Raw genomic sequence first — 8,351 nt, forward strand, 5'->3', positions numbered from 1 at the left:
GTTCATTGCTCATCTTTACCTTCTCTTTCCTCTGTGCTTCATGTTCCTAATTTTTCTACCAACTTATTTTCTGTTAGTAGCCTTACTACTTCCCAAAACTGCTCAATGACATTTTTTCCTACTCATTGTGTCTTTCAGGGACTGACTACGGGGAAAACGATTAACAGTGGTAAAGTACATGGTGGATTGTACTTTCTGGATATTATTCCTCCTCCATCACCATTGTCCAACAGTCACGCTCTTCAGTGCACTACTAGTTCTCCTCTTCCCCTCCATCAATGGCATCATCGTTTAGGTCATCCATCCCTTAGTATTTTAGAAAGACTTTTTCCTTCCTTAGTTCGAGATTATTCTAGGAACACTTTTGTTTGTGATGCTTGTGAACTTGCTAAGCATAAATGTACTTGTTATCCTTCAGTTAATAAAAGAAGTATCTTTCCTTTTATGCTTGTTCATACTAATGTGCGGGGGCCTTCTCCCGTAGTGCCTACTTCTCGATATCGTTGGTTTGTCACTTTTATTGATTATTATTCCTGCGTAACTTGGGTCTATCTTCTTCGAACTAAAAGTGAGGTTTTTTATTGTTTTCGTCTTTTTCATAAAATGGTACGCAATCTCTTTAATGCTATTATTAAAATTCTTCAGAGTGATAATAGGACTGAGTATGTTGATGGAGCTTTCCGAGCATGCCTTAAGGAACATGGCATTCTTTATCAGACTAGTTGTGTTGGCACTCCTGAGCAGAATGGAGTTGCTGAACGCAAGAATGGCTATTTTCTTGAAGTTGCTCGCTCCCTTTTGTTTACCATGAAAGTTCCTAAGTCTTTTTGTGATGATGTTGTTCTTACTGATGCTTATCTCATCAATTGTATGCCTTCTAGTGTCCTCCAATTCCAAATTTCTTTTACACTTCTTCCTATGGCTTATCCCACGCCTTCCCTTCCTCCTTGGGTTTTTGGGTGTGTGTCACGACCCAAACCCACCCCTATAGGTTTAGCATTGTAACAGGCCAGTAATCATGGGATTATCGAAGGCCTCTGAGACAGATTAACATAATATTAGGGGCTAGCAGAAGCAAATAGCAATTATACAATATCCATTGAGCTGTACAAACTTATATGAGACATAAAATTTTTAAACTTTATATACATACATTTACACATCATCATATATATACAGACTAGATAGAAAGGGACTTGGCCCTAAATACAAAATAAGCAAAAATAAGAAAACAAGACTTGAACTTTATGCACATAGCCATAACCACTTGACATATCCGGAAGCTCCACAAGAGGCACATAGGTTGGCTGACAAAACAAAGTCTAGGTAGAAGCTCTAGGCCTGGTCACGCGTCTGATCACCTACATACATAAATAATACGGTGAGCTGGAGCACAGTGAATAATAACAAAGTAAAGGGTTTTAATGAATGATGTCCATCACAGAGTCAGAAATTAGAGTTTATATCACAAACAGAGTCTTATGCATATGCAGATTTCAATCAGAAACAAGTTTATATTCATATTCTTATTCAAATCATATACAGAAATTAGAGTTCATGCTTAATCATACATGGTACATCCATTAGCATTATCATGCTTGTTAGTTCCATTAAGGAACCTCCGGTACCAGGAAACTTGTAACATACTTGAGCCACAGTATTATTACCTCTGGGAAAGGCCTTTGAGACCACGGTATTATTACCTCCGGGCAAAGGCCATGAGACCACGGTATTGTTACCCTCGGGCAAGGGCCTTGTACTAAGGATGCCGCGAATACATTTCAAAAATTTAGACAATCATTTATTCATACAATACATCTTATTTCAGAAAACAGATCATTTCATAGCATCAGAAAATAATTACAGTTAAACATAACTTTATAGAGTTATTACTCACAGATGGCTCAGCTAGTAGATCAGATAAGGCAGACAGATCAGGCAGACAATAGTGCATGACCTACACAAATACATAACATATACACATTGATACATAATATCACTTCCTTGATCAAACTTGACTTTTCTTGTCTTCTGTTTAAATAATCCGAAGGTCTACTACGCTTGTTCTTTCTTTATTCAAATGAATCGGGTTCTCGTTTCACATATTCTTTCATTACTAAATTATTCTTTTCTAAATAAACCAATTTCTTACCTGGCTTCTTAATCAATTATTACTAAGTCAATGGCTTATTCTTTAACCAACTAATTTATGTTGATTGGTAGTTTATTAATCTTATTGAGTCATAATTCTTTCCAAAGAATGCTTGGAAGTGAAAAAGAACGGAAATCGAAATATGAAACGACTTTTCAAAATTTTTTGAAATAGGACTCTTCGCTCGAGCGCAACATTGGTCGCTCGAGTGGACCCGTTGGTCTGCAAAAATACTGGTTGCTTGCATTCTACACTCGAGCAATAGTGACAAATTCTAGGTTTTCCATTGTTTAAATTTCAAAACACATTACCAAGGCGCCAAATTCACACATGACTCACTCGAATATGCAAAAACATTCCCAATTACATTTATTTAAAGTTAATTCCACTTATACTTCAAAATTCCATAATTTTAATTCACATTTAAATCTAGGATTTCACGTTTAAAAATCATCTTTCAATTCTTTCTTTATTTCATGAAACTTAAAATTGAATCTATAAGGCCCTTTCAAAAATATTTGAATGTATGAAATTTAAATCAAAATCAAATTAAATTTTGATTCTCAAATATAAGTTATAATTTATTTCCATATTTGTCCAAATTTAAATTTCATTTATTTTCTTCATATCAAGCCCAATTTCAAACCCACAAATTCTAAAACATGAATTGATCTTCCAAAACTCTTAAAAAATTCATAATGCATGTACAATTGAAACTCAATTTCATGTTAGGACAACTAAATTCAAACCCAAAGTAATTAATTTCCATAAATTTGAACCTAACTCCTTTGCATGGATCAAAAATTCAATAAATCCTTGTTACATCTAATTTATGGAGCTTAATTTAACAATAACTCTCCAAATTAAACCCAAAATAATTAATTTCTAATTTAATTTCTAGAACATAGCTCCAATTCTTGATTTTCTTTTTAATTACATAAAATTAACTTCAAGCTCTTTTCTATTTTCCTTCAAAACAGGAAATTAAGGTTATAAACTTCTTAAAAAATCATTTGCATGTATGAAACATTTATCAAAATCCAACCAATTCTACATTATTAAGCTCAAACCATAATTAAAATCTTGAATTGCTCTAATCTAGATTTTTATTAATTTTCCTCAAATCAAATCCAAATTCCAACTCATAAAACATGAATTAAAATCTCAAAACCTTGAAATTCCATGATCCATGTTAAGATAGAATTCAAATTACATGGAATAGTGAAGAAATTAAACTCAAATGATCAAATCCCTAAGTTATTTCTTTGATTCTTCCACTTAATATAATTTCTTCATTCTTTTCTTAATTTCTTTCTATTTATATGAAATTGAACCCAATTACTTCTTGATTTGAGATGTAGGGGAGGATTTACTAAAAGATTGGAGTTAGAAATCTTACCTAGAGTTGTTGAATGGTTAAATCTCATCACAAATTCTTGAGTCTCCTTTCTTTTCTTTATTTCTCCTTTGCTTTCTTAGTTGTTTATCTTGAATTCTCACTCTCCAGCAAGCTCTTTTCCAGCAACAAAGATGATGTGAGCTCTTTCTCTCTCTCTCACAGTTTTCTTCTCTTTTTCTTTTTGAGTTCTTGGACTCAATGGTATACTCCACTCTTCAATTCATCACATTACACATATTACTCACATCCCCTGTTTTTGATTACACGTGCACACATACACTCTGGTAGCACTTCCAGCACAACACTTAACATGCACACACCCACTAAATTTTCTCTGCACACCCACACCCAAATGCACTCTCAATTCTAGGTTGTTCCATAATTTTCCATAATTCAAATTATGGTCTTAAAAAAAATCTTTATTAGCACATAATTAAATTAGTCATAGCTAATCATAATCCCACATAATTTAATTTGTCTAATTTGACTTCCATTAGAGCCCAATTAATTATATTAAAGTTTTCTCAATCTGAATCAGAATTTTAATCAAACTCCCAAAAGGCTCCAAATGTCAAATTAAACTTATCACTGTCCTCAATTTTGGTTTCTCACATCATTAAGGCCTTCAATTTTAGATCGAACCCAAAATCTCCATCAATAAATTACATATTCAATTGAACACCTCATAAATAAATTTAATTCATAATAATCTTAAATCCTAATTCTTATAACTTAATTAACTCCAATTTGGACCCAATTAATCAAATCTCAATTTTATAAATCCGAATTGAATATTTAATTAAACTCCCATATGGTCCGATATTCGAAATTAAAATAATTCAATTCACCATTTGTACTATCTTGAGCCATTTAGGCTTTCAATCTCTAATTCTAAAATAAATCCTCAATAGAATCATATACGAATCAACCTCCATAATTTTTTATAATTCCCAAATTAAATTAGAATAATTGGCAATTAAAATTTCAAATCTCCTTAATTAATTAAGTACTAATCATTAAACGTGGTGTGGTCACTACAGTGTGTTTGTTTTGTTCATTTACAACCTCGTACTCATGGAAAACTTGATCCTAAAGCTATACGTTGTGCCTTTCTTGGCTATTCTGCTACTCAGAAGGGTTACAAATGTTACAATCCTCACACTCAAAAAGTGTATGTCAGTATGGATGTCACCTTCCGTGAATCTGAGTCCTTTTTTACTTCTTTTCCACCATTTCCTTCATTCACATAACTTTGAATGGATCACGAAAGTAAAATGATTTATTTATCGAATATGTTGTCACTCGAACCATTTGAATTTGTGCCAGCTGGACGATTGGTTTCACTCTCGTCTACCGCAATCGTTACACTCATCTACAACAGTTTGTCATACTGTCATCCAGATGACCTGCATGAACAAATTTGATGAATGTCACATTACTGATCAAGAAAATGGGTCATGGATTTGCGGGGCAAGAAAAACCAAACCCCATTAGAGGCGGGATGGTAGTAGAAAAAAAATGGTCTTCATTAGGAATGAGAAATGGAAATAGAAAAAAAAAAAAAAATTTGGAGATTGGGAACAGAGAGTGTAAAACTCACCCTTCTCGTCTCATTGCCATTCCTATTTATACCTTTTCCAACTGGTCGGGTAAGAGTTGGGCATTGGTCGAGTCGGTCTGGATCAAAATTTTATCACTTTATAAGCACTTTGTGTTGAGTCAATGTAATCATTTTAAGTCCAAATCTAAAATTAATCGTATAATATAATTTTCAATTCCAATCATTATATATATATTTTAAATGCAAGCGAACTAATTTTTATAAAATAAAAATTGTATTAAAAAGTCATCCAATCTAAACGTTCCAACATACATAAAAATGTATAACAATATTTCACTTATTACAAATACTTTAATAATTAAAATATTATGCACTCTAATATTATGCATTGAAGCATGAGGATGGAGCATAGCTCGCTTTTGGAGAGCAGAGATGCAGGTTTAAAATTAATTTAAATTGAATAGATTACAATTGTCCTTTTTTTTGTTGTGACAAATGCGATAAATTAAATAGGTTATAATTATTGAATCGATATTATTTTTTTGTATTCACGAAATAAAAAATGAAATGTCCAACATAAATAATAGTTCGGATTATCAAAACGAGATCCATGATAGACCTCATAAGACTAAACAACGCTCTTCAGTTCAAATTATGGACCGGAGAGAATTCCCTTATATAAAATAACTACATTAGTGATTATGTTTTTTTTTCTCTCTCTAATTTAAGAGTGGACCGGAGAGAATTCCCTCATATAAAATAACTACATTAGTGATTGTGTTTCTCTCTCTCTCTCTCTCTCTCATTTAAGAGGTTTCATAGGGAGTAGGGAATCGAATTAAGAGGAAGATCCTCTCCAGTTCAAAATTTGGATTAGAGAGCATTATTTTGGCCCATGAGGCCTACCTCATAACCCGTTTCGATAAGCTGAATTGTTCATTTTGTCAAACACTTTCTGTATTTCATCTACACAAAAAATTAAGTCCATTTGATAATTATAACTTATTTAATTTATTGCTTTTTCACCAACAAAATTGACGACAATTGTGTTCTTTTCCGACATGACCGCAACACTTATTTTGAAGTGTCGGTACTTTATAACACCTAGGTCTCTGCAATAACTTTCTAAAAGTTCTTATTAACTGGTATCCGGTTTCGATCAAATAAACTTTACCATTGCCAACAACTTTACAATGCATAAGGTTCATTCTATCTTTTGATGATTATCAATTTTTATATTTTCTTCCTATTATGTGTTTTTTATTGACATTTTTCATTTTATTTACATATTTTTATTGTTTGAGAGTTCTCTGGTCCAAACATTACAATGCATACATATGATATTAGAATAGTTAATTTTTTTTTTATCAAACTAAACAAAGCCTTGTATTCCAAACCGATCCAACCCAATAATTTGTCTTTGTATTGTCGCCCACAGCCATTGATCCCAACCACATCGATTTTTGTTATATTTTCTTCTTATTATGTGTTTTTTATTGACATCTTTCATTTTTATTGACACACTTTTATTGCTTGAGAGTTCTTTGGTCCAAACATTACAATGCATACATATGATATTATAATAGTTTAAATTTCTTTTTATAAAACTAAACTAAGCCTTGTATTCCAAACTGTTCCAACCCAATAATTTGTCTTCGTATTGTCCCCCATAACCACTGATCCCAACTACCCAATTCTGCTAAATTTAATGTCATTTTTCGTTAAGTTTAGTAATTAAAATGCTTTTTCTTTTGTGTGTTAATTTTACTTAATAAAAATAGATAAATAATTTAGATTGAAAACAAATCAAAATACTAAGGTTTAAATTGATTAAATTAAAAATTCAAGATTTATTTTGTTATAAGGATCAAACTCTGAAATTTTTTTTTGGATATTTTCTCCAAACTAATATTGTTGGAATGAAATAAAATAGAATGATCAATTTATTTTATACATTATAAATATTCATTATTGACTAAAAAATAATTATTAGGAAACAAGATTCAATACAAAATTAAGAGACATTTATTTTAATTAAAGAGACAACACTTTATTTTAAAATTAGAAAATTCGAGAGGTATGTTTCACTATTTTGCCTTTTTATTGTTGTATGGTAAATCAATAAGGAATTTTATTTTTTTAGTTAATTATGTCAAACAAAATATTTTGATAAGGTGGCATTTGTAATTTTTTAAAGTATAGAGAACAATCTATATTTTAAGCAAATCATAAAGGATGTATTTGTAATTTATCTATTATAAAAAGGGCCAATTAATTTCACTGAATTTTTTTCTTTTTTTAAATTAAAAATATAGAAAAAAAAATTCAAAAAAAAATATTGTTTAACCATTCTAATAAAATAAATTATGAGCTTTTAATCGTGTCAATTTAAACTTTAATTTTTTAATTTAAATTATTTGTCTATTTATGTCAAATAAAATTGATGAAAGATTAACATTTAAGTCATTATATTCAATATATTTCAAATCAATTCCAAATTATCTCTATTCTCAAAACTATTTCAAATCAACTTTAGCTCTACTACCAAAGCTACATTAACTCAACCAATATCTAAGTTGAAGTATGCACTACATCATATTTTCAAATTAATCGATTTTTTTCTTTTCTTTTTATGAAACTTTTTAAAGAAGTTATTTGTTACTAATTCATATAAAAATTTAAAATGCAATGAATTTGTATATCGAATTAATAAAAAAATATTTTATGAAAATTGCGATAAATTGTGCTAAATTCAAATTTGGACGATCAAAGTGGAATGAGTAACTAATTTTTAAAATTTTGATTGGTTTAAAAATTATTTTTAAATTTTTAATTCATATTTTTTTTATATGTATGAAATTTTTTAATATATGGCCACTTGTTTTTCAGATACATATACTTAAAAAGTTACAAAAACAACTGAAGAGATTTTTAAAAAAATTTAATAAATACAAAAAATATATGAAAATGTATTAATTTTTTTTTTATATATTTGTTAATATTTAGCAATTTAAAAAAAAATCATAAATTTTATATGTTTTAAGTGTGTTTAAATTGAGTGAATCTAAAAAGATCTACTGCGTAGCTCAAATTTGAGCTTAGGCAGAATGACTTGAATTTCATATTGCCCGTCTGTGTAACGCCACGTATTTTATTCCTCGGATAATATTACCAATATTCATTAATTTAATTCATTTACAAATGACAATTCATCTTTTGATGAATTGATGAATAAATAA

The 8,351-nt window shown here is 30.0% G+C and overlaps 1 long non-coding RNA gene across 1 annotated transcript; it reads right to left on the bottom strand.

Moving 5' to 3' along the window:
• Window positions 1–1,073: 1,073 nt before the first annotated feature.
• LOC114300751 (uncharacterized) lies at window positions 1,074–3,885 on the bottom strand. Its single transcript, XR_003642763.2, has 3 exons — window positions 3,552–3,885; window positions 1,898–1,957; window positions 1,074–1,361 (listed from the first exon to the last, which is right to left on the bottom strand). It is a non-coding gene; the product is annotated as an uncharacterized LOC114300751 (long non-coding RNA).
• Window positions 3,886–8,351: the final 4,466 nt, after the last annotated feature.

Source organism: Camellia sinensis, chromosome 1 (genome assembly GCF_055761805.1).
Source record: "Camellia sinensis isolate YWXY chromosome 1, ASM5576180v1, whole genome shotgun sequence".
Classification (NCBI taxonomy): Eukaryota; Viridiplantae; Streptophyta; class Magnoliopsida; order Ericales; family Theaceae; genus Camellia; species Camellia sinensis.